This window comes from Pinus tabuliformis, chromosome X (assembly GCF_031772625.1).
Source record: "Pinus tabuliformis cultivar Carrire ecotype Pingquan chromosome X, CPIR1, whole genome shotgun sequence".
NCBI classification, from domain to species: domain Eukaryota; kingdom Viridiplantae; phylum Streptophyta; class Pinopsida; order Pinales; family Pinaceae; genus Pinus; species Pinus tabuliformis.
Window position 1 is genome coordinate 58078278 of NC_142308.1, and position 25199 is coordinate 58103476.

A 25199-nucleotide genomic window follows, 5' to 3' on the forward strand; every position below is an offset into this window, starting at 1 on the left:
CTTACTCCCGAAGTCCTTTTTGCTCTCTTTCTCATTTTCAAAACCCTGATTTGTTGTCGAAGTCGTGCTATCACATTCAGCAATCTTTGTTGTTCTTTTTGTAGTCTTTTAATTTCTTATGTTTTCTTAGAAAGAATAGTTGTCTGTTTACTCAGGCCTGGACTGTCACCTTAGCCAATTCCCTGGTTTTCTTCTTAGGGTGCTCCTTCGTTGTCTTGTTTGGGTTGCTCAGGAGTAAAAACCCTAGCTGGTTCTGTTATTTCCTGGGTGACTTCTTTTTCCACCCCTTCTTCTCCCTGAAATTCTTCCGGTGTAGTATGTGTTACAGACATTTTTGTGCCTTACATCACTAAGCATGAAATGTCAATAATTAAGGGATCCAAAGTCCCTAAACATGTTGTTCCTACCCCTAGAGGAACAAGGCCAGCAAACCACAGAAGTTTATAAAAGTTCTCCACCTGAAAACACTCAAAAACAGGCAATTTCTGGATCATGTCAACTACTCCACTGAGCATCTGCGTTGAATGTCAAGTGCTCCACTCTGTACCTGCACTGAATGTCAACTGCAAAGAAGGCCACCTGCGCTGAGCGTACTTGGACAAGTGGCAGACTCATTCCTCAAGGTGTCAATGCCCAGGAAGCTTCCAAAATGACACTTGGATCAGGGAATTCGACTGGTGATGAGTAAGAGGTTCCAAATCTCCAAGTGGAAGTAAGAATCTCCAAGTGGACTCAAGAACTGAAGTGGGAGAGGACACTAGTCAGCTTCATGCAAGCCTCAAGCTGACTCATCCTTTCTCCAAAACTCCTATATATAGAGCTCTCTCATTAGGTCTAGAGAGGTTGGATTGTATTGTAAAGAATTACTGTTGGATTGTGGTTGGATCATTGGGTGTTTATGCTTTTGAAGGGGGCTGAAGAAGGAATTCCTTGCTGCTGGGAAGGAGATGCTGGGTTGGAACCCTATGGGTTGTATCTCTTCCTGAACCCTGTTTATCAATCAATAAAGCTTCTTGGTTCTTTCCTATATGCTGGTGTTTATTGTATGATTTGCATTAGTGTATTTGATTTACTTCTAATCCTGAATCATTTATGAATATGTATATTTGCCTTTGTATTGTGTCCTTCTTTTGTTGCATGTAGCTGCTCTCTTGTCACAGGTAGTTGTTCTCTTGTGATCTTGTGAGTGCAAAAGCGAGGAGGCAAGTAGCTGTGGACACACAAAGCGGAGAGGATCTAGATCGAGGGACAACCGAAAGATAACGGTAAGTCTACCAATCTCCTCTCTTTCATTTTCATAAAGGAAAGAAACTGAAGTAGCTGCATTCGTTTGTTGCTAAGGCACTATCACGCCTTAGGTGGATAGGATCGTCCTGCATAGGCATTTTTCCCCACAACAAATTGGCGACTCCGCTGGGGAAGAACTTTGTTTTAGTCATTTTGTTTGAGCTTGCATCATTGTTTACTTCATAGACTCAACAACAACAATCGAACTGCTTTGCAAAGTAGAATGTTGCTGCTTTGATCCTTTACTGGGTTTTTGTCTATGATCTTAACAATGGACTCATAAATGACTTGATGATCCTTTGTGATAGTCTTTAGTACCCTTTCAAAGTATCCCTCTGTTTATACCTTGCTTGTGTTTCTGATTTGGCCTGAAACAGTTGATTTTTGAGCATTTTATGACCCGGAAACCAAGAGAGACGAGAGTTTCTCCTTTCAGCGCAGGCACTGTGAAGGCAGTCTGCATTTCAAAGCAGGTCCCGTGAAGGCTACCTGCGCTGAATGTCAAACTGACAGTGTTGTACCTGCGCTGAACCAGTGTGGCCTTGTGCAGCTGGGGTTCCTTGCTGTCTTTTGCCTGTTTTGATCTTTGTTTTTGCTGCCTTTAACCAGCATAGGTACCACATCTGTAATCCCTTTTCTTTGCTTGTATTCAACCTCATTTTTGTACAAAAAGACTGTAAGTGTTTTTATGTGTTTGTGGCATCATTTACAGTTTTCCTTTGCATGAGCGAAATAGTCATCCTATAGCCTTGATTCAGATCTGATTGAGTGATTGATTGTGATCTTAGAAGAGAGTTCATTGGCTGTTTGCAGTTTGATCTATCATTTGCTTTTGCTTATTGGTTTGAATTTGTCAATTTTAAGTGTCGAAACAAGTATTTCTTTCAAAAAATCGCAAAGTGATTGTAATCTCTTCTACCCTTGCTGATTTGGGAAAAAGTAAACTTGTTTATTTTCAGTCATTTAAAAGAAAATTCGAAGTTGTGCAAAAAGCTTTCTTTGTAGGCATTTATACTAAGAAAGTGAAAACAAACACCTGCATTGTGCATTTTGCATTTTGATAAGTTTGCATGTTGGATTTAGGAAGAGTGCATTAGAGTGTGCTGATTGCTCTTTGAGAAAAGATAGTCGCTCTCTTTTCCCTTAGTAGCTAGGATTTTCAAAGTTGAAAGATTATAAAGCTTGCTTATCATCTTAGACTGCATTTAGGAATTTGTACCAATACATCTCGTGGTGATCCTGAAAGACAAACTTTAAAAAGATCAACTTAAAATATATTGAATGAACCTAACAATGCTTTGCAACATAATGCTCACAGTAGAGGTCTAGGTAGAGACGTGTTCCGGCGTCGTTAAACGTAGTGACTGTCGATCTCTAAGAAGGTGGGTGATTCCTCCTGAGGGACGATTGCACTAATACGGACTTGTGCTCCCACGTACCGTCGCGTATATATTGGGAGACCCCTATAGGCATATATCCTTTATCCTTAGGAAGCCGTGTCGGCCGCCCTACTGTTCGCAATGCAGTGAACACAGCATTCACGAAGATCGACCACCTGTACCGTAAAACGTATTCTATGGTTTTGCGAAAATTTTGGCACACCCTCTGCCTGCCTAGATCTCCAGAGCAGTTTCTTTTGGCCTTTTTCAGACTCTATAACAGAAAAAGTCCAACCGAGCATTTGTCACTTCGGGCTCGTTAAAATATCGAAGGAGACTAGAGTCATCTTTAGCTTTTTCTCGACTCTTTAAAACTGAAAAAGCAAGTTGTGTCTAAAAGCGTCGTTAACAATTTATTTTAAACGGAACAATCACCCTTATTCCCGCGTTGATCTTTAGGTTGAAAAGATGGAGCACACCAACCAAGGAGTTCCCCTTGGAGGGAATCCTAGTCCCTTCTCCTCTTGGGGAGATGTTGGTGCGCCCCACATGGCCAATTGTCGCTTCCATGATTGACAATTGGCCTACCTGTTTGGCTCTTTTCAACCAATGTCGTTCAGAATGCCACCATTCCTGAGCAGTCGAGTCAACAGTTAGATCAGACAAGAGTTGCCTCCCAGCCTTCTACTTCATCTTCCTCTCCTCCTTCCTCTTCGCTTGACGGAACTGGTCGGTCAAAGAACCGAGTTCTTAAGGAGAAAAAGGAGAAGAAGAAGAAAGAAAAGAAGCAGAAAGAGCCTAAGTCGACTGGGGGCAAACAATCGTCATCTAACAAAAATCCACACACCGCACTCGTAAGGCCTAAATCGCCATGCGTCATATGCAGGGGAGACCACTTCCATAGAGATTGTCCATGTATCCCTCGGATACTAAGAGACTGGTCCCCCCGTCTGCACAATTCGGTAGCATCGACCTCTGATAGCCATGTCGATTGTTCACCGTCAACTAGTGGGAGTGAAGCTCCAGGACAGAGCGGGAAAGCTAAATTTCCCTGCAGACTGTGTGAAGGCAATCACGCCATCCACCGTTGTCCCTTCTTAGACGAGGCAAAAAGAGTTCTGGAAGATCGCCCGATTTTACGAGCAAATCTTCCTCCTGGATATCAAAAACTCTTGCCATGTCCCTCGCTAGTTGAGAATCCGGTTGACCCGCCCAGGTGGTCAGCCGAAGCACCTGTCATTGAAGATGAACCATCTGGATCCATGCCTGACGAAAGTCAAAAGGTTGATACGGCAGTTGACCCGGTTTTGCCTTCAGAGGCTCCATCTTCGAATGACACCATCACAGAGGAGAATCAAGATGACACCGTCCAGATTCTCTTCATCAGCACTGACTCTGATGATCAAGGGGGCAATGCCACCATTCCTTTATCGCAGGAAGGAAGTTCATCAGAGCGCTATCCGGCCGTTTACTCGGTCCCACCACCAAGCAACCTGGTTGTGTCCTTTGATTGGAACCAACTAGGCAGACCCCGGTTGCCAGCCAGTGTACCATTCAGAATTATTTGTCAAATATACAGAATGGTAATGGCTGGCACTATCATTGATGAGGGGGCATCTGTGAGTATCCTTTCCTCTATTGCTTGGAAAGCGCTTGGTTCGCCTGCGCTTTTGCCTGAGATGAGAAATCTATCAGGCTTTGATAAAGGAACCAGTCGCCCTTTAGGAATCCTCCCCAATGTGCCAATAACACTGAAGGGGAAGACCGTTCAAATGAACGTGATGGTCATTCAAGGACCCTTGGATTATAACCTACTCCTTGGACGAGACTATATATATTGCATAGGAGCAGTAGTCTCCTCACTCTTTAGAGTAATGTGTTTTCCACATGGAGGAAGAATGGTCAAGCTCGTGGACCAACTTTCGTTTCCCAGATCACACATCGCAAATAGTCGCTTACCATCCCTAAATGGTATATTCATGCAAGAAGTGTCTCAACCCACGGTCCGTCCTCCTGATGAGCGCGAGTAATTCGGGAGGACATGACTGGAACCCAGGGGGCATGCGTCCTGGTCTGCTTCGGCGGAGAACTTTGGGTATAAGGTAGGATTTCCGCGAAAGAATATGACTAGTCCGTACCCCGTCCATGAAGGAAAGAGGGTTGTTCTAGAATAGGATTCTTTTGTCAAGGTACTTGGGAAGACGAGATCCGTCGCCCACCTTTGTCTATTTCGGTAGACATTGCCGAGGAAGTGTTTTGTTTAACGAGACAATCTTTAGGTAACCTGAAAAAGGTAGGCCAAGGAAGTGTTTTGTCTAACGAGACAATCTTCGGGTAACCAGAAAGAGGTAAGCCTCCCTCAATAACACCAATGTTTTGTCTTTGAGTAGTGTTCTTCTCTTGCGATCTTGCGAAAAATCTATTAAAAGTCGGGCTAACGAGAAGACAAGTATCGTATAGACCCGTTAAAATTAACGAGAAGACAAGTATCGTTAAACTGAACTAGCAAGACGACAAGTAGCTGTGAACACCCAAAGAAAAACAGAAGTGAGAAGGAGGAGGGGCAACCTTGAAATCATATTTTATACCTGGGGGCATGCAAACCCTTTTGGAGTGCAAGAAAAGAGCGGCTATTTACCTGTTTTTTGGGTTAGCTGTGTCGGAACCGGTTATTTATCTATTTTTTGGGGTTAGCTGTTTCCGAACTTGCATAAAGGAAGGGTACGGAGCAGAGCGTAGTGAGATGAAGCTCCATAAAAAATAGGGATCTCACAATGAGACAATCTTATCATATGACTGGTATTTCGAGCAGTTTTAGTAGCATAGTTCATGCTCGTTAAAAAATAAACATAAGCTTTCGAGCAGTTTTAGCAGCATAGTTCATGCTCGTTAAAAAATAAACATAAGCTTTGAGCAAGTTTAAGCTCGTTAAAAAATGAACTTCCCGGTAAATAACCATTAAAGAATGTAACCTGATCAACCATAAAAAGACCTTGGTCGTGTTTTGTGCACCTTCACCTCCACCGTTCATTTGGCCGATCGTTTACCTCCATATGATTGTTTACCCATTTTGAGGAACAGCTGCGAAGAGTGATTTCACCTAGCCATCCTTGTGACACTTCCGTGATTGGAGAATTCCAACCTGTACCTGGAATCTGCTGCTATCCCTGTTCATCACTCGTTCCTCAAAAGACGAGTCTTCTTTAAGCTCTTTTCAATTGACCCGTAAAATATGAAAAGATTGCCGAGTTTTGGCCTTCCAGCTCGTTAAAGGACAGGAAGAGCTATCCCTCCTCTAGATTTTAATCTTTTTGGACCTGAGGGATTATTGCACAAAAAGATCGAGCGCTTGTTTTGTTCGGCTCGTTAAAAGTACCGAAAACTCATCCCTTCTGTATTGTTTTATACTTTTTCGGACTTAAGGGATTAGATGACGAAAAAGGAATTTTGGAGTTGACTTTATGTACCTTTTCAGACTCTCTAAAAATGAAAAGGGTCGAGTTTTCCTTGTCGTTAGACTCGTTAAAATTATTAAATAGCGACAAACTTGTCTTTAGATGAGAACGAGTTTCCCTATCGCTAGGCTCATTAAAACATAGCGATGGGCTTGCCCGAAGGGCAGGTTATAGAACAAGCATATGTTATCCTCCTCAAGCTTGACAAAAATAAAGAGGTACTGGTCAGCAATGACTGGGGAAAAATTGGGAAAAATCGAGAAGTCTTTGATGGTAGCAGGTCGCTCTTGAACATGACACTTTTCTTCCGTATCACATCGGGTTGGGTTGTTTCATTCACCGGTCACATCACCATGGTCTTTGCCACACCATCCATATTTGGGGTAATGCTACCAATCCATCGCATCAGTGTCGCCATATGTTCAAGAGAAGTCGTTCAGAAAGAGTCAACCAGGTCCCATCCACTGCTATACATTATCCTTCATCCATTTCATGACCGCCACCCTGAATCATATGTCACAGATTGTTTTCACCTCCATTAAAATCATTAGCTCCGTTCTCTGTCACTGATGTGGGATCCATTAAGGCCCTCCTGTGATGGATCGCTTCTTTTTGACATCAGCTCATTATCCAAGAAGTTGATCTAGGAACAACCCCTTCAGTACTTTGAAGCTTGCATGCCTCAATGGCAAGTTTCTCACTTCCGGCGATAGGTATACATCAATGACCTTCGACCAGAAGATTTTGCGTGGTGTTCGACGCCAAGTCCTTTATTCACACCACGTGAATTGTACTGCAGTACCTTGAGGGTCATTATCATTATTGGTGATTCCTCTCGCACTTGTTAACGGTTTACATCATTGACCGGTAATCAAGCGATGTCTTTCCATGTTCGACTTCAGCGCAATTCTCACATGGATCGACTTGTACTTAGAGTGAAGATCGAACGAGTTTGAAGACCCCAGATCTAGTTTCATCCATCCGGGCTGCGATAATATATTCAGGAAAATAAAGACATTTGTTATGTACATCATTGCAGCAGATGATCATCCTCCTCAAAGGATGATAGTTTCGCCAGAACTATCAGTCTACCATCAGACAATCGTCTGTTCTATGTACCAAAATGTATTTATAAAGCTGAGCATGGGAATGCCCGCCTCAGCTAGATCATGAAAGTAGAATGAATCATAATGCATTGTATTGTATCTTATTACAGGTCTCCTCCCAGCAAATGGATGAACTTCGGACTCCCCTGGATAAAGCATTTCACCCGATAAACGGCCTCATACTTTAGGGGGCAACTGTTACAGACATTTTTGTGCCCTACATCACTAAGCATGAAATGTCAATAATTAAGGGATCCAAAGTCCCTAAACATGTTGTTCCTACCCCTAGAGGAACAAGGCCAGCAAACCACAGAAGTTTATAAAAGTTCTCCACCTGAAAACACTCAAAAACAGGGAATTTCTAGATCATGTCAACTGCTCCACTGAGCATCTGCGCTGAATGTCAAGTGCTCCACTCTGTACCTGTGCTGAATGTCAACTGCAAAGAAGGCCACCTGCGCTGAGCGTACTTGGACAAGTGGCAGACTCATTCCTCAAGGTGTCAATGCCCAGGAAGCTTCCAAAATGACACTTGGATCAGGGAATTCGACTGGTGATGAGTAAGAGGTTCCAAATCTCCAAGTGGAAGTAAGAATCTCCAAGTGGACTCAAGAACTGAAGTGGGAGAGGACACTAGTCAGCTTCATGCAAGCCTCAAGCTGACTCATCCTTTCTCCAAAACTCCTATATATAGAGCTCTCTCATGAGGTCTAGAGAGGTTGGATTGTATTGTAAAGAATTGTTGTTGGATTGTGGTTGGATCATTGGGTGTTTATGCTTTTGAAAGGGGCTGAAGAAGGAATTCCTTGCTGCTGGGAAGGAGATGCTGGGTTGGAACCCTATGGGTTGTATCTCTTCCTGAACCCTGTTTATCAATCAATAAAGCTTCTTGGTTCTTTCCTATATGCTAGTGTTTATTGTATGATTTGCATTAGTGTATTTGATTTACTTCTAATCCTGAATCATTTATGAATATGTATATTTGCCTTTGTATTGTGTCCTTCTTTTGTTGCATGTAGCTGCTCTCTTGTCACAGGTAGCTGTTCTCTTGTGATCTTGTGAGTGCAAAAGTGAGGAGGCAAGTAGCTGTGGACACACAAAGCGGAGAGGATCTAGATCGAGGGACAACCGAAAGATAACGGTAAGTCTACCAATCTCCTCTCTTTCATTTTCATAAAGGAAAGAAACTGAAGTAGCTGCATTCGTTTGTTGCTAAGGCACTATCACGCCTTAGGTGGATAGGATCATCCTGCATAGGCATTTTTCCCCACAACAGTATGGCTAGGAACAGATTGTTCCTCTTCTGTATCACTTTTCTCTCCTATCATACTTTCATCATGAACAGGATGATTCTCTTCTTCTTCTTCCTTGTCACATAATTCTTCGGGTGCATTTTTGTCCTAAGCAGAATGCTCTTTTGGTTCTTCTTCAATATGGAGGCCTTGCGGGCTGAGAGGTTGGGCATATTTGCCCATATTGGCCAGAATTTGGGCCAATTCATCCTCTTGCAATGGGCTTTCTTTGCGTTGCTCTATCTCTTCCTCTGCCTGCTCAGGTTGCTCAGTCTCTTCCTCTGTTTCTCCTTCCTCATTTCCTTCCAATCCTTTCTCATTCTCTTCTCCTTCCAATTGTGGGGGTTGCTCATCCCCTAAATCATCTATCTCCACTGGTTCACTAGTATTCCCTTGGGGATTTTCCGACCTCCCTCTAATCCGTGCCAATCTGACAGATTTCCTCTATTTCAATGGTCTATTCAGTGTACTGGTAGCATGTTTTCATTTTGGGGCTGGCATAGTCAGTCCCCCGTATATCATGGAAATTAGCTCTTCCTAGCTGCTCTGTTGATGAGCAAGACTGTGGCTCACTATTAGTTGTATCAGCCTATGGTGACTTACTACCAATTCTACATGTTGTGATTTTTTCATACTTCGGGCAACATCATGAAGTAATGAATTTAAAAATGCAGGTAAGTTCACAGAGCATTTTTGTTTTAATACGACTAGGATTTTAAGGTGTCGTGGTCTTACCACGTCCTTCCTGCCTTCGCAGGTGATGTAGCTCTGGATGATCTTCACTAATTCTGCCCACGGCTCCCCCAATGCTACTGGTAGGACTCCCTTTCCTCTGACTGTCAGGTTCTGGCCTTCTTCTTGGAAGATTTTTATGATCTTTCGCAGTCTCTCCTTCTTTAGAGTCCACACAGGTCTAGTGGCTGGCAGTCCCGAGACTTCTGCAATTATGTCATCGTTGATTGTTATGTGTCTCCCCCTTACTATGGAGTGATATTCTTGCAAGTTCTACAAGAATTCTATTGCTACAGTCTCGTTGGATTCCTATAAACGATTAAGATAAACTAACCATCCTGCCCTTGCCAGGATTTCCTGTGCAGCATCAGAAACCATCAATACCTGTGGTTCTCTCTGAATTGATCTTCCTCCCATGCTTTAGCTCACTGTAAAAATGTACAGACGGCAATGGAACAACAGGCTATTCAAACTGTTAGAAATATAGAGAAAATAATGAAACAACAGGGCTCGTTCAAATCCTGAGTCACTTACTAATTGCCACATAGCATAATACGGAAATGGCTTAGGAACAACAAGCCATGCAAATTGAAAAACAATATACCGTTGAGCCTTGCTATTCCCGAGTAAAAATTTTCCTGAATAATAGTCTGACACATATACCAACAAATTATGAGGTCACCTACCTCCCCCCTGCAATGTGATAGGCTGTCCTCGGTCGTCAAATGAGGGAGCGACGTGCCGAACTACCATGGTATAGAGTCATAAAGGAACAGCGTATGCCGAAATGCCATGTTTTACAAAAGGAGAAAATTTCTGAAATCGAGGTGTATAGTAGGATCGCTTAACAAGTAAGAGGATGTTGTGATATGATGCGAGGCTGGGAGGATAGGACAGCTGACGTGCACAAAAAGTCTGATGCAGTCATTATCAACTTTTTGCATCATGATTGGTTGTAATAGATTTTCATGTGTTTAATGGTTCAGGGAAATGATATACATAATCTTATGTGACATATTACAAAGGTATAAGACAAAGAAGGGTGTTGATGATTGCTATTGGTGTATAAGGAATGTGACTTCAATACCATTAACAGAGCTCTGCTGCCAACAAGTGTCCATAACCTTGACAAAGTTGTTTGTTTCACCCATGGAACCATGATCCTTTGTGTATGCTTAAGAAGTGTTGTGCAATGTCAAAATGGAGGTCATTATGCTGGCTTGGTAACCAGTTAAACCATTATGCCATTCACCAGGAAGGAGTGAAAGGTGGGCAGGCTGGCTCGTGATGAGACCTACTGTTCCAAGGACTCTTTATTTTCTTTGATGTACCTCTTCGATCATATCCCTGGTGTGGTGGCCATAGTGGGAATACTACTTCACTTTCTTCCTTATGATCACGGTAGGTTGGCTCTTGATGAGACCCCCTATCCTGCATTTGACAACCCATAAGTTATATAAACATTTTTCTCTTTTTTCTTTTATAAAATACTTTCCTGTTTATACACAAAGGGTGGTTCAGCACTCCTTAAGAGTAGGAATGGTGGAAGAAGTCTTAACATCTCAATAGAAAAATATACCCTTTGTTCTTATTCCTTAATAATGATGAAAGAAGATTATGGGAAATTTAAAAAAAAAAAAAAAAACCATCATGATAAAGATAACCAATCATATCAGCATTAGTAGGATAATGACAGAAAAAGTGATGGATAATTGTGTCCTTTCCTCTTTCCTCTTATCAATTCAAAGAAATTTCTTGTAAAAATAGTGATTTCATATAATTTATTGATTTCAGTATGCTCTAATTTTGTATCCATTGCATAAGTGTATAGTTGCGCTCCAAAAGACTCGAAATTATTATGTATTGAAAAGAACAACAGTTTTCCTTTAATTGGAACAGCAAGGAGAACAAGCATAAATAAAAGGAATACGTGAATGTTGTCATTTCAAAAAGGAAGAGCAAAAAAATACAAGTGTTGTTCCTTTGGAAAAGGAACAGCAGAAAACACAAGTGCCGTTCCTTTGGAAAAGGAACAACAAAAACCAAAAGTGTTGTTCCTTTGGAAAAGGAACAGAAAAGAAATGCAAGTGTCATTCCTTTGGAAAAGGAACAACAAAATGAAAGTGAAAAAGGAATGGCTAATACAAAAAGTGTTGTTCCTTCGGAGGAGGAACAACAAAACGAAAGTGCTATTACTTTGGAAAAAGAACAACAGAAAAACAAAAGTGCACACAAATATTGTTCCTTCAGAAAAGGAACAGAAAAAACAACAGTCAGAAAAATGCAAGTGCTATTCTTTTTTAAAAAAAGGAGTCAGCAAGATAGTGAAGGTGTTGTTCCTTCTAAAAGGAACAACAAAAACAATAGAATTGATGATTCTTCAAAAAGGAACAACAACAACAAAAAAAAATATGTACAGAGAATAATTTATTCTAATAAAACAAAAGAATTATGTACAAAATGTAAGAACAGTTGAATCACTTTAATGAACCAGAGGTGAGGAAGATTTCTCTTCCTCCTCCAAAATTTGCATGTCAGAGTCTTCGCAGAGTTGCTGGTAGAAGGATTCTCGAGTAAGTGGTTTGCAGTATAGTCAAACTCGGTGGCCGTTTGCCTTGAAGGTATGTCCAGATCCGTCAATGGTGATTAGAGTAAGGGTGCCATTATCATGTACCTTCTAGATTTCATATGGCCCCAGCCAACGAGTCTGAAGCTTCCCGGGAAAATCCTAGAACCTGGAATCGTATAAGAGCGCCCAATCTCCTTCACGGAAGAGTTTCTTTTTAATGAGAGCATCATGCCATTTAGCTTGCTACTATTGGATCAATGCAGTGTGTTGAAGGGCAGAGAGCCTGATTTCATCTAGCTCATTGATCTACTGTAATCTATTAATCTATGCCTTGTTTAGATCTAGACCAACTTCTTGTGCTGTTCGTAGTGTTTGGATTTCAAATTCTATGGGAAAATTGGGTTCCTGTCCAAACACCAATTGGTATGGTGAATAGCCAGTAGTGCTTCTCCATGTTGTTCTGTAAGCCCATAAGGCTTCTGGTAATCTTGCAGCCCAATCACGTCTATGTGACAAAATGGTTTTTTGTTAAGATTGCTTCTATTATTTTATTGCTACTTTCTACTTGACCATTTGCCTGTGGGTGGTATGGAGTGGTAATTTTATGCTGGGTATGATAATTTTTTAGTGTTGCAGCAATCTTGTTACCGGAAAACTGTGGTCCACCATCTGTAATTATATCTCTTGGAAGCCCATATCGCACAAATATATGGAACAGGAACTGTATGACGGAATCCTCTATAGCTTTCAACAATGCCTTTGCTTCAACCCATTTGGTAACATATTCTATTGCTACATGAATATATGTTTTCTGGTTCGAGGATGGGTTAATTGGACCAACGAAATCGAGGGCCCATCACTCGAATGGTTCAATAACTAGCTGTGGATTCAGGGGAATTTCATCGAACTGACCAAGACGTCCTGCTCTCTGGCAACTGTCACAAGATTGAATGAACTTCTTTGCATCTTTGAAGATCGTGGGCCAATAATACCTTGTTTTCAGCACCTTATGTCCAGTTCTTTGATCGGCAAATGTCTGCCACATGGTCCGTTGTGGCAAGCTTTCAAAGTGTCAAAAATTTCATCCTCCCGGATGCATCTCCTGATGTGCATATCTGCCCCTGTATGGAACAGGTAGCCCCCAATCCAAGAAAATCGATCACTTCGCTGGATAATCTGTTTTCGTTCATTGGGGGTCAGATGTTTCGGTAATTTACCTACTGCTAAGTAATTCGCAACATCAGCGTACCAGGGTGTTTTAATAGTGACAGCAAACAGATGCTCGTCTGGAAATTGATCTTCAACTGCAGCTGCGTCCACTAATTTTGGCATTCACTAGAGAAAGTCAGCTACATGATTTTCTTTTCCAAGTCGGTCCTTGATTGTGATATCAAATTCCTGCAATAAAATCAGCCATCCAGTTACTCTACCATTTGTGATTGGTTTATTTGCTAAATATTTTATGGCAGAGTGATCTGTATACAAGATAACAGGATATCCAGTAATGTAATGCCTGAACTTATTGACAACATGTATTACGGCTAGAAATTCCTTTTCAATAACAGTATAATTCAATTTAGTAGGAGATAAATTCATGCTAATATAATAAATTGCATATGGTTTTTTATCTTCTTCCTGCCCAAGGACTCCTCCAATAGCTGTATCTGAGGCATCTGATGAAATTTGAAATGGCGGGTCCCAATTTGGACCTCTAAGGACTGGGGCTGTTGACATAAGCTTCTTCAGATCCTGGAAAGCACGGTTGCATTTTTCTGTCCAAAGAAAGTCAACATTACCTGTCAATGCATATAGAGGTGCAGCAATATGCGAAAAATGTTGTATAAATCTTCTATAGTAACCAGAAAATCCAAGAAAACTGCATACCTCTGTTTGAGTGGTAGGAGTGGGAATTAGCAAAATTATTTTAATTTTGGCTGGGTCTACCTATATGCCAGTGACTAAGATATGATGGCCTAGAATAAGTCCTTCAGTCATCGCCATATAGAATTTTTCATGGCTCAAACAGAGCCTAGTGGCAATGCAGCGCTGCAGGACTTTTTCCAGTGTGTCCAATGCTGGGACAAAATCGTCTCCATATGGTGTAAAATCATTCATGTATACTTTGAGTCCTTCATTTATTAAATATGAAAAGATGTTGAGGATAGCCCTTTGAAATGTGGCAGGAGCATTGCATAAGCCAAAAGCTAGAACTCTGTAGGAAAATGTTCCCCAAGGACAAGTAAAAGTGGTTTTGTCTTGGTCTTCAGGGGCAATATGAATCTGATTGTATCCGCTGAAGCCATCTAAGAAAGAAAAGAATTTCTTTCCTGCCAAAGTGTCTAATACTTGGTCAATGAATGGAAGGGGAAAGTGGTCTTTTGTGTTGCTTTATTTAGGTCTCTATAATCTACACAAATCCTCCACTTTCCATTCTTCTTTGGCACCACAACAAGTGGAGAGACCCATTTACTATCGGAGATCGGAGATAGGGTAGATGAAGTTCACATCTAAAAGTTTTAGAAGTTCATCTTTTACATTGTCTTTTATATGAGGGTTGAGTCTCCTTTGTGGCTGGCGAACAGGTCTCACATCTTTTTCTATGTAAATGTGGTGTGTACATAACTGGGGATCAATTCCTTTCATATCATGATAGTCTCATGCAAATGCTTCTTTGTATTTTCTTAGTAGTTCGATGAGTTTTTCTTCTTGTTCGGAAGTCAGGTTGGCATTAATGTTTAAAGTCTTTCCTGGCTCAATTTCTACAATTTTTCTATTTGAGACAGAGGTAGTAGGTATTGTTTGATTGTGTGTATCTTTAAGAGGATCTTCTTCTAATTCATTATCAAATGCTACTTCTATCATGTGACATTGTATGCGGGATCTGGGTTTAGCTTGGCTAATAAAATTGTTAATGGCATCGTCTTCTGTTTGGTTTTTGAAGTCGAGGGCCTCTTCTATGGTTAATGGAGATCTAATATTTTTGGTGAGGTATGATACAGGAGGCTTGTTAGTTTTTATTATTGTGACACTTGGCTGTGTTGGGGGGTATAAAGCTAGATTCTTGATATTTTCCCCCCTAGTTATGGTCATACTGCCTTGTCGACAACCAATATAGTTATGGTCATACTGCCTTGTCGGCAGCCAATATAAGCATCGGCAATTGCAAGCCAAGGTCTGCCTAAAATCAATGGATGTCCATCAAGTCAGTTTTTGGGGTTTATTATTAGAAAATCAGCTGGATACTCCCAGGAGTCAACGGATACCATGACATCATGTAGTGTGCCTTCTGGCCTAACCACAGATCGGTTAGCCAGTTCTAGTAAAGTGGAGGTTGGTTCTACTAATGTAATGCCCAGTTTTTGGCAAGTGGTGGTTGTTAAGATATTAATTGCAGCTCCTAGATCAACTAAGGCATTTGAGAAGGTTTGTCCATTGATTTGTACGGTTACTATTGGATTTCCTGGGTCTTCCTATTTAACGGGTGTTTCTTTCCCTAATAATAAGTCGGATAGAGTGCCAACTACTTGGACTTTTGGGTTATTTGTTATTTTTCTCCTTGGTTTCTTTATACATAGCTCTTTGATAGTCTTTGCATATATCGGGATGTCTTGAATGGCTTGGAGGAGTGGGATTTTTATGTACAGATTTTGTAGTTCTCCCAAAATATCAAAATCAGGGTATTGTATAGGTCGAGGTATAATTAATCATTCTGGGAATGGGGGAGAGGATGTGGTTGCTGGATCATGAATTTGTTGTCTGGTCACGTCCTCTTCTTGTAGCGGTTGTTCTATAGGTAACTTATTTTCAACTTGAGCTGTTTTATCTCCCTCTATTTCAATGATACGTCCAGATCTTAATTGAAGTTCATTACACTCCCTTAGATCGGTTCCTATCTCTAGTGTTTCAATTATTTGAATGGATTGGACCGGTCTGTTATTTGGATTGGGGTTAGGTTGGGCTGGTAGTTGTGGTCTTAAGTTAGGCTGGGGGTTTTGTTGTAATGCGGGCAGTGTAGGTTGAGGGAGTGGGATGGTTCCTACTGGTTGATTCATCAGTCTTTGCCAGTTTTTCTTCCAGGCTTGACTCTGTGAAGTAGGAGGGGTCCATTGCACTGGATATGCATTGTTTTGCCAATATGGTGGGGTATAGGGAAAATTTGGCCAATTGGGTTGGCTTGCTTGATTCAGCCATGGAGATGATGAAGGAAATGATTGTTGTGACCAATTCGGGAAGGGAGGTTGATTTCTCCACATTGTATTATATTGTTGAGCATGATATTGTGGAAGCTGAAAAGAAGAAGTTGGGTCTAAAAACATACCTGATTGTCGTGGCTGCCATTGACGGCGCTAATTAAGTAGAGACACCGTTTCTGGCTCTTCTTCTGCTTCCTTGTATATAGCTTTCAATCCAGGAAGTGAGGGATAGCTTTCTGTGGAGTGATCTTTTGTACAAATGGCGCAAACTTGGAATGCATCTAATGGACACTCCTTATGGTTGTGTTTCTTTTGCATCTGGGACAGAAGATTTCTAAATTCTGTTCTGCCTCTGCTTGCTTTTGTTTGGCCTGCATAATATCAAGTTGTGTTGTCAGTGTCCCCAATATGTCAGTTTTAAAATTTTCTAATAAATTTCCAATTTCTGCACGAGTTATTCCTTCTGCCGAAATTCTATTATCTCTTGCAAACCGATCATGTTCTACTGGTTTTAGTCTTGTGCTACCTCTCGAGCTCCTAATACATAGATTAATAATGTCAGCAAAATTTTCCTGATAAATATCTCCTTTTCCCATAATATTTAGTGTTTCAATCCATTGTTCCTTCATTCCTCTAATTAATTTTTTTTTTAATACATTATCAGGTAAGGGTAATGATGCATAAGGATATCTTTGAATTGTACTGGAAACGTTCAACATATTCTTCTAATGTTTCATTTGGTCTAGCTACCATCTGAAATATTTCATCTTTTAACTCTCTAGACCTGCAATAGTCCTGATATTTTTTTAGAAAAGACTCTTTCATTTGGTCCCAGTTATTTATAACACCACCACCCAATCCCATAAACCATCTTAGAGCAGCCCCTTTTAATGTAGAGGGAAATAATTTCAGTTTTTGGGGATCGGTGGTATAGTCATATCCTCTACACAGCACATCGAATTTGAATAAAAATGCATAGGGGTATTTTGATGTAAGGCCATGGAATGTAGGGATATGCTGGAGATGAATTGCTTTCATAGGTGCATTAGCTGCAGTATCCACAATGGGGTATTTCAGTGTAGAGGTTTGGGTGTTTGGCTGGTTCTGGGCCATTTGGTCAAATATATGTCAATAGCCTTCTGGGATATCTAGGAGGGTATTCCTAGGTTGTCGAGAGGGAATGGCTCTAACGGGAATGGCCTTAACAGCACTTCCTTTATCTGGGATGATGAGAGTGCCTAATGTCTGGGAGGGTTCAGGTTCTCGAGTTTCTTCAACTTCGTTATAAATTATTTTTGCAGCACTTCCCTTATCTGGGCTACTTAGTGGCTGAATTACCCCAAGAGGAGATCTTGGTTCTTCAGTCTCTCCTGTTTCTCCTCTTCCTTCACAGAGGCTTCTAAGGTTCTCTTCTTGCAATGATTTTGGGCTAAAATTTTCAATTTCTTGAAAATCTTTCTCTTCAATTTGACTATGCACCTCAGCAAAGGCTACAGATGGTGATCCTGTGGCCTGAAGGGAACTAGTAGGCTGTCTAGAAGTAACTTTTCTAGGTCCTACTGAAGGCTGAGATTCTGCTTTCTTAAGGATTTCATCTATAAAGGTCAATCGGCCAAGGTTCACCGGCCCCTTAGCTTTATCAGGCTTTGGTAGCGGTTTGGGATTCTTTTCAGGCTTTTTCTACTTAGTCATGCACTCAAATCAACTGCTAAGTTCTATCCAAACAAAATAGAAACAAATCTGTACGAAAGAGGGCAGGGGAACAGAGCTATTACATACTCCACACGCAGGTTCTTACCTTTCGTTTTTAAAACCCAGTTCTTTCCTAACAGGTTCTTACACTACTCTGAAAAAGAAACAAATGGCTACGCTCTTCCCTGGCAACGGTGCCAAAATGTCGAGCCATAAAAAGGGTCTTTTTCAGCTCTATTTACCCCACATTAACTTATCAATCTAGGAACGATTTGTTATCTCAAAGATTGTACTCAGTTTGAGGCGATCATTTTTCAGAGTAATGTTAGTAGTATAGTGCTCAAAATACAAGAGTAAACGGATGCTTAAAACAAGATCTACTTATAGCAAAGCACTTAAAAACTTAAATCGTGCATTCAAGAAACTAAGTGAATTATCAGTCAAGCATACAGTAACAGTAACTCATCCCTATGTAAACTAATGCAACTAAAGATAATCAAGGAATAGATCATCAACATGGGAACTAGACAACAAATGTCAATGCTCACTACAGTTTCAGATTGTTCTACACACTAAAGCAATGATAATGCAAATAACAGGAAATGGAACAACAACTAGGAAATGTAACAGCAACTAGTTCTTATAAACAGCAAACCTTATTTTAAGGAAATAAAGGCAGCAATCGTATCCTACAGAAATCATATAGCAATCTTTACTCTAAGAATAAATCGAACAGCAAATGGAAATAGAACAACAACTAATTAGCAATGAAATATAGAACAACACTTAGAGCCAAAGGTGAATGTACAGTAAACCAAACTAAATAACACACACAACACACCTTGATATTGAGAGAAACAGTAATCTGACTTTGATACCACAAATATTAATCTCAGTTACAAAGAATAACGATTGCAATTCGTAATGGAACAGCAATGTCAGTTTAACAACAATCGCGATTAAGTGTAAACCATAGATGAATACAGTAATACTAACTTATGAATGTTATAGCCTAGTTACTCTATATTTGAACAACAATAGCACTTTGTAAGGAACAATAATGTTATATCATTGATTAAAGGAACAACAATGCGTTACAAAGTTAGAATGAACAATAAGACATTCTTGTCACAGAGAACGATATTGTAAATATAAAAAAACCGTGATGTAAAATAACAAAACACATCAGATTACCGAACAAAGCTGAGAATGAAAACCATGCATGAATTAAAGATAATGGTACAACAACAAGTGTTCCACCAGGGCCGGGCCCTTAGCCTCCAGGGACACACCGCTGAGATTATTCCAGGATCAAAGATGGAACAGCAACCAAATTTATATTAAAGCATCAAAGCAGAGTTACAGTGGATCACTTCTCAATGAGAGTCGATGATCAAAGTTTTAAATACAAAGAGAAATTAAATAAGAATAACAATAGGTCGTCCCCCTAGGCTAGCAGTGCTGCCCCTTTTTATAACAGCCGAGTGGAGATATCAATGACGCAAAAATAGTTAAGATAGCAATCCCTGGGGATCAAAGGATCCTAGGGGATTCACCAAACTGTTAATTCCGAGTTATCCAGTTGTTCTCTTGCACCGATTTGATATCTCCTTTTCCTTTCCTTGGCTGATACGCTTCAATTTGGTTCGCCTTGTCTGCATATGGTTCCCTGCCAAAGGGACAGTAGTTAATGTTGCCCTATCTTTTTCTTTGGGACGAAAATCTTTCATTTTTCCCTTTTTCTGCATAAGAAAATGGAAATTATTAGTTGTTTTGCGTTACATACAAATCCACAGATTTTTCCATAATTTCTTATTATTTACCTAGTTCATGATGCAAAGGAATTATGAGTTTTAAAGAAAATATGACAAAATAATCAATAAAAACATACCTTCTTCAGTACTCCACACTCTGCTAACCAACATGAAGAAACAACTCACTTCCATTTAGAAGGGTTAGAAGAAGAATTTTGGCTACGGAACTATCTTATGTTCCCTCTTTTTTGAGAGAGTACCTGGCCTTCGTCCCAAGGTATTATCTACCATTAGCAGCCCGAGAGATCCATGGATGGGCAGCTGGGATGACTTAATGAAACAACTAGGGGACAATGAGGTCCCTAGGACAACTTTTGATGACGATTTTTTCCTTTGGTGGCAACAACAAGTCATTACAGTCGAAGACTACCCTTATGCCATAATAGATTTTCGAGGAGATCTGGATCTAGTATTTCCACCAGACGCAACATGGGGTGCCATAGGTATAAATGATTTTTTAATTTTTAATTTTTAAGATTTTTTTTTGGATTTTCAATATAAATGAATTAAAAATCTTTTTGATGAGACAAGATACTTACAAAATTATTGATCATGTTTCAGATGTGGGACAAGTGAGACTTGATGGACTTCCTTGACATAGGCATCATGGAAGAGATGTAGAAGGGGCTACAGCTGATATTGAGAGAGTCTTCCATGCAATTCAGAGAAACTTGGTGAGATTGACTCACCAAGTATCCATGGTGTCCATAGAGGACATACCAGAGGAGATGCAGCGGTGCATGGTAGGAGTACCACGGGACCAGGTTCGACTATTTCAGTGGGTGACCAATGTCGTCGTTTTCTTTCTAGCTGCTCATCTTGAGCAGGATTATTAGATAGATGATTAGATCTTTTTGTGATTAGACATGATGATGGGCATAACCTAAAATTTTGTAGGGAATTTTTTCCCGATTTTCATATTATTTTGGACACAAAAACTCTATCTATATACATACGGTTTTATGCTCAGATGATACTTAGATTATTTTTTATGTTTTAATGTGATGAATGATTTATATGCCAATCCAATGCTTGATTAGCAATAGAATCTACTAATTAATTTTCTGATCATGGAATGTGAACAAATGTGATGTAAACAAATGATCTTTGCAATAAGCGCACTCTCAGAAATTGGTGATACAAATAAATATCGCGTACCCAATAGATGTTATTCAGTTGAGATGCCACCAGTTGTGAATCCTAATAAACTACTAATGAATCAATATCGAGAGATATCGCCTCAAATAATAAATTAATAACGATAGTATATTCAGCAATATTATTTGAAGTGGGACTGATACATACTCCTCTCAAAACCATCAACTGGCCAGGTGGATAATAAATCACCCAAGCCGCGGAAGAAAGGTTCTAGGTCTGTCTACTAGCACCATCGGTGAACCTTAGATATATCAAATCGTCCATCAATACCTGCCAAAGCAGATCAAAAAATATCGACATCACTAAAACCGATAGATAGATATGTACAATCATACAATATATACAAACAAGTAAATGCTTGGTTGAAGCCTAAGCGAAGTACTTCTTAAGGTAGAGCCCATTTCTGGGCTTCACCAACTTGTTTCCTTCAAAATCAATCAATTCATAGGCTCCCTTTTTCAAAACTCGCTTGACAATGAAGGGACCGTACCACATAGACTTAAACTTTCCTGCCCCCAAGGCATCTTTTTCTTGATCGTAGACCAAGACAAGGTCGCCTTAAGAAAAAATTCTAGGACAGATAGCTTTATCGTATTGAGTTTTTACCCTCTTTTTATGAGCTTCATTTATTGCGGTAGCATCTCAACGCATCTCATCAAGATGTTCCAAATGAATGAGGCGTTCTTCGAGACTAGAAGTCTCAGGAAGAAGTTCAACAACTAGTTTAAGGGAAGGAATTTCACATTCTATAGGAAAAATAGATTCCAACTTGTATACCAGTTGAAAGGGAGTAAAACCAGTGGCAGTCTTAACTGACATTCAGTATGCCCAAAGTGTTGGATATAACATGATGTTCCAATTGGATCTAGATTTATTAATCATCCTTTGTAGGATGATTTTAAGGGATTTTTTGACAGCTTCGACCTACCCATTGGCTTGAGGATAATACAGAGATGAATTCTCTTGCCATAAATCCAACATGAGAGCCAATTCAGACATTAGTTGATTTTGGAAATGACTACCATTGTCAGTGACAATCTCTTTAGGAATACCAAACTGGGAAATAACTTGATTGAAGAGAAACAAGGTCATTGTTTCACTTTCATTCTTGAAAGTAGGCATAGCCTCAACCCAATTAGTAAAGTATTCTATGACCACAATGATATACTTGTGATTTCCTGTCAAAGGCAGATTACAAGTAGTAAAATCAATGCCCCACTTTTTGAAAGGATCGACGGTGATCACAGGGAAAAGCGGAGCTAGATTTGCATGCATTTTCTGAGTATAAACCTGACAAGGATGGCATCTCCTGACAACTTTAATACAATGTTTGAAGATCGAAGGCAAAAGGTACCCTGCTGGAAAAAAAATTTGGGCTGTGCCAAGCCCAGACAAATGACCACCACAAGCTTCATTATGGTAATCATTAAGCACTAACTCGGCTTCTTCCAAGGTTAAACAACTTCTAAGGATTGAATAAATCCCGTGACAATATAAAGTGTCACCTATAATAATATAATTTTTAGCGAGGTGACACAATTTTGTATGCTCGTCCTTGGAGAAAGTGAGTGGAAACTTTGAAGTATGGAGATATATAATAATATATCCATACCAAGGATCCTGTGAGGTAATAAGAAATAAATGTTCATCAGGAAAGTTTTCTTTGTGAATTATTTCTTCCTCACAAGGCAGCTCTGAGATCAACTCTGAAAATACTAAATACTTCTTAGATTTAGCCGACATTAATTCGAGGTCGAATTATTGTAAAATGACAATCCATCTATTATATTTTCCCGCAATAACTTGCCTACTGAGAACAAACTAAAATGGATTGACGGCTACTAAGACGAAAGTTTTTTGAAGCAGAATATAATATCTAAGCCACTAGACAACATGAACAACTACCAAAGCTAATTTCTCAATGGGAGAATAGCACATTTTAGGACCAACCAAACCTCAGCTCAAATAATAGATTACATGCTCACACAAGGTATCATCTTCCTGAACCAGAACCATACCAATATTTGATTTTGCTGTAGCGAGATACGAGAGGAAATATTTGCGATAATCAGGTGGAATCAATAAAGGAGAAGAGTTTAATGCTTTTTCAAAGCATCAAAAGATCATTGCACGAAATCATCCCATAAAAATGGGACTCTTTTCTTAAGATATCACATAAATCCTTTTGTTATCTCGGCATAATTGGCTATAAATGTCCTTAAGAAATTTGCTTTTCCTTGGAGACTCTGAAGTTGACGTATAGAGGACGGAGGAGGAAACTAAAGTATTGCCTCAACCTTGAAGGGATATACATGAATCCCCTCTGTTGACATGATGAATCCCAACAACTGACCAGATGTGACCGTGAAAACACACTTATTCGGATTCAACCAGATTTTATAAAAAATGACATCGTTCAAAAATCAATCGAAGATATTTAGGATGATCAATTATCTTTCAAGAACGAGCATCTAAATCATCCAGATATGCTTCGATAATGTGCTTGATGTCGTGAAAATCATATTACATGGCTCGCTGAAAAGGTAGCTCTAGCAGTTTTGAGGCCAAAAGGCATCTTTTTGTATGCAAATGTACCCCAAGGACAAATAAAAGTTGTCTTGTGCTGATCTTTTGGACGGATAGTAATTTGATTATAACCATAGAATTCGTCCATAAACGAAAAAAATCTCATTACCCACACATTCATCAATAATCTGATCAATAAAGGGCATGGGGTAATTGTCCTTAGCACAAGCCTTATTTAGGTCCCTAAAGTCAATGCATACACAAATCGTTCCTTGCTTTTTGTCTACGGGGACTAGATTAGAGAACCACTCAGTTAAAGGAATAGGGCATATGAAACCTGCATTAAGCAACTTCTCGACCTCAGCTTTAATAGTTGTTGCTTTTCTAGGGTTAAACGGTCGAAGTTTTTAATGAATAGGTTTTTCATTTTCATACGTCTTGATTTCATGCTGGACTATAGATGGATCTATTCCAGGCATTTCCTCATAAGACCAAGTGAATACATAACGAAACCCTTTAAAGAGATCGGTATAAGTTTGAATTTATTTAGGGGAACAATCAGCTCCAATGAAGACATTTTCAATAATGTTGGGATTCCTAGAGATGTTCACCGGTATAGTTTTGAGATAACCGACATGTTACCTTTAGCAGAAAACTATGCTGGGACCAAAGGGTTTAAAACTACATGAACATCACTAGTACAAGAACTGGACAAACTTGACTCTACTTCCTGCAAATGAGGGAGGAAATAAAAATGATGATGCAAATCATTCCATGGTTTTTCAACACCCATCATTGCTTCTAGAATCACTTCTTTAGATGGCAAGACAGTATCTAAGACATCCTGACAAGAAGTGGAATCGAGAGTCCAAGCAGGAGCCACATCTCCATCCATGTCCTTTGGTGAAAAAGGAGTAGGACAGGAGTCTGCAGAGTTAATAATAGACTCATAAGCAATTTCTGTTGTAGACATAGGACATGCCATTCCACCTACCTGCCCCTCACCTAATGTGATGGTAGATGAGGGTAAGGGCCAAGGGTCTGAAAGTAATGAGTTCTAAAGAACTCTCTTCGGCAAGGTCCCTTGGAGAATGAAATAGCATTAATTCTAGCTATAGGAGCAGGAAGATCAAAAGTACCAATTAAGGAAGAGTACATTCCAACTCCTAGATTCTCAATAGGTTGCTTGGGATTTTCCACTAATGGAATGGTAGACTGAGAAGATGTGTGAGAGTCTCCCAGAGAATAATCCATCTGATTAACTGTTATAGGACAAAATGACCTCCTCATCAACTCAGAGGTGAAAGACAAGATGACTGAAGCAAAGACCACAATTGCAGGCCTTGATTCCACACTAATTCTCTTTGCACACTGCTAACCTGCTTTATAAAGCTTGTTACCAAGCATAGAGGAGCGTTAGTCACCCTGCTAACTCAAGTTGTTAGACCAGGGGGAGCATTAGTGAACCTAAGGGAAGTTCAGTGGATTAGGCCAACGAATCTGCTCACAAATATCTAGATATTTATCCCTAAATTTGCTCAAGAAAAGCAAGGAAACTCCAAAAATCGAGATATTTGGAGAAATTCCAATCTAAGAATGAAGGAAAATGGGAAAAATCTTGAAAATAGGGCAGGTTCATGGCTTTTTCCCTAATAAAGTCTAGGAGGAGCTTGGCAACCCTAATTCGATTGCTACATAAGCAGCGAGAGGGCCATTGTGAAAGGGGTCAGAGCATTTGGAAGGATAGCCCATTAAGCTGTTGTGAAATTTTCATACACTTGAAGAAGTGAGATGAAGGAGAGAGAGAGAGAGGAAGAAGGGGCAAAGGAAGGCTGATACAATGGATGGTTGTAATCACTCTTCCATTATAAATATAGAACTGCAGTTGTGTTCCCTACTCCATAGTGTCGGTAATGTTGTTCATTTATTTGTTCATTCTGATGCTTGTCGAGATGAGTAGTTAAGTTATACACTAATATATGTTTATTGTGCATTC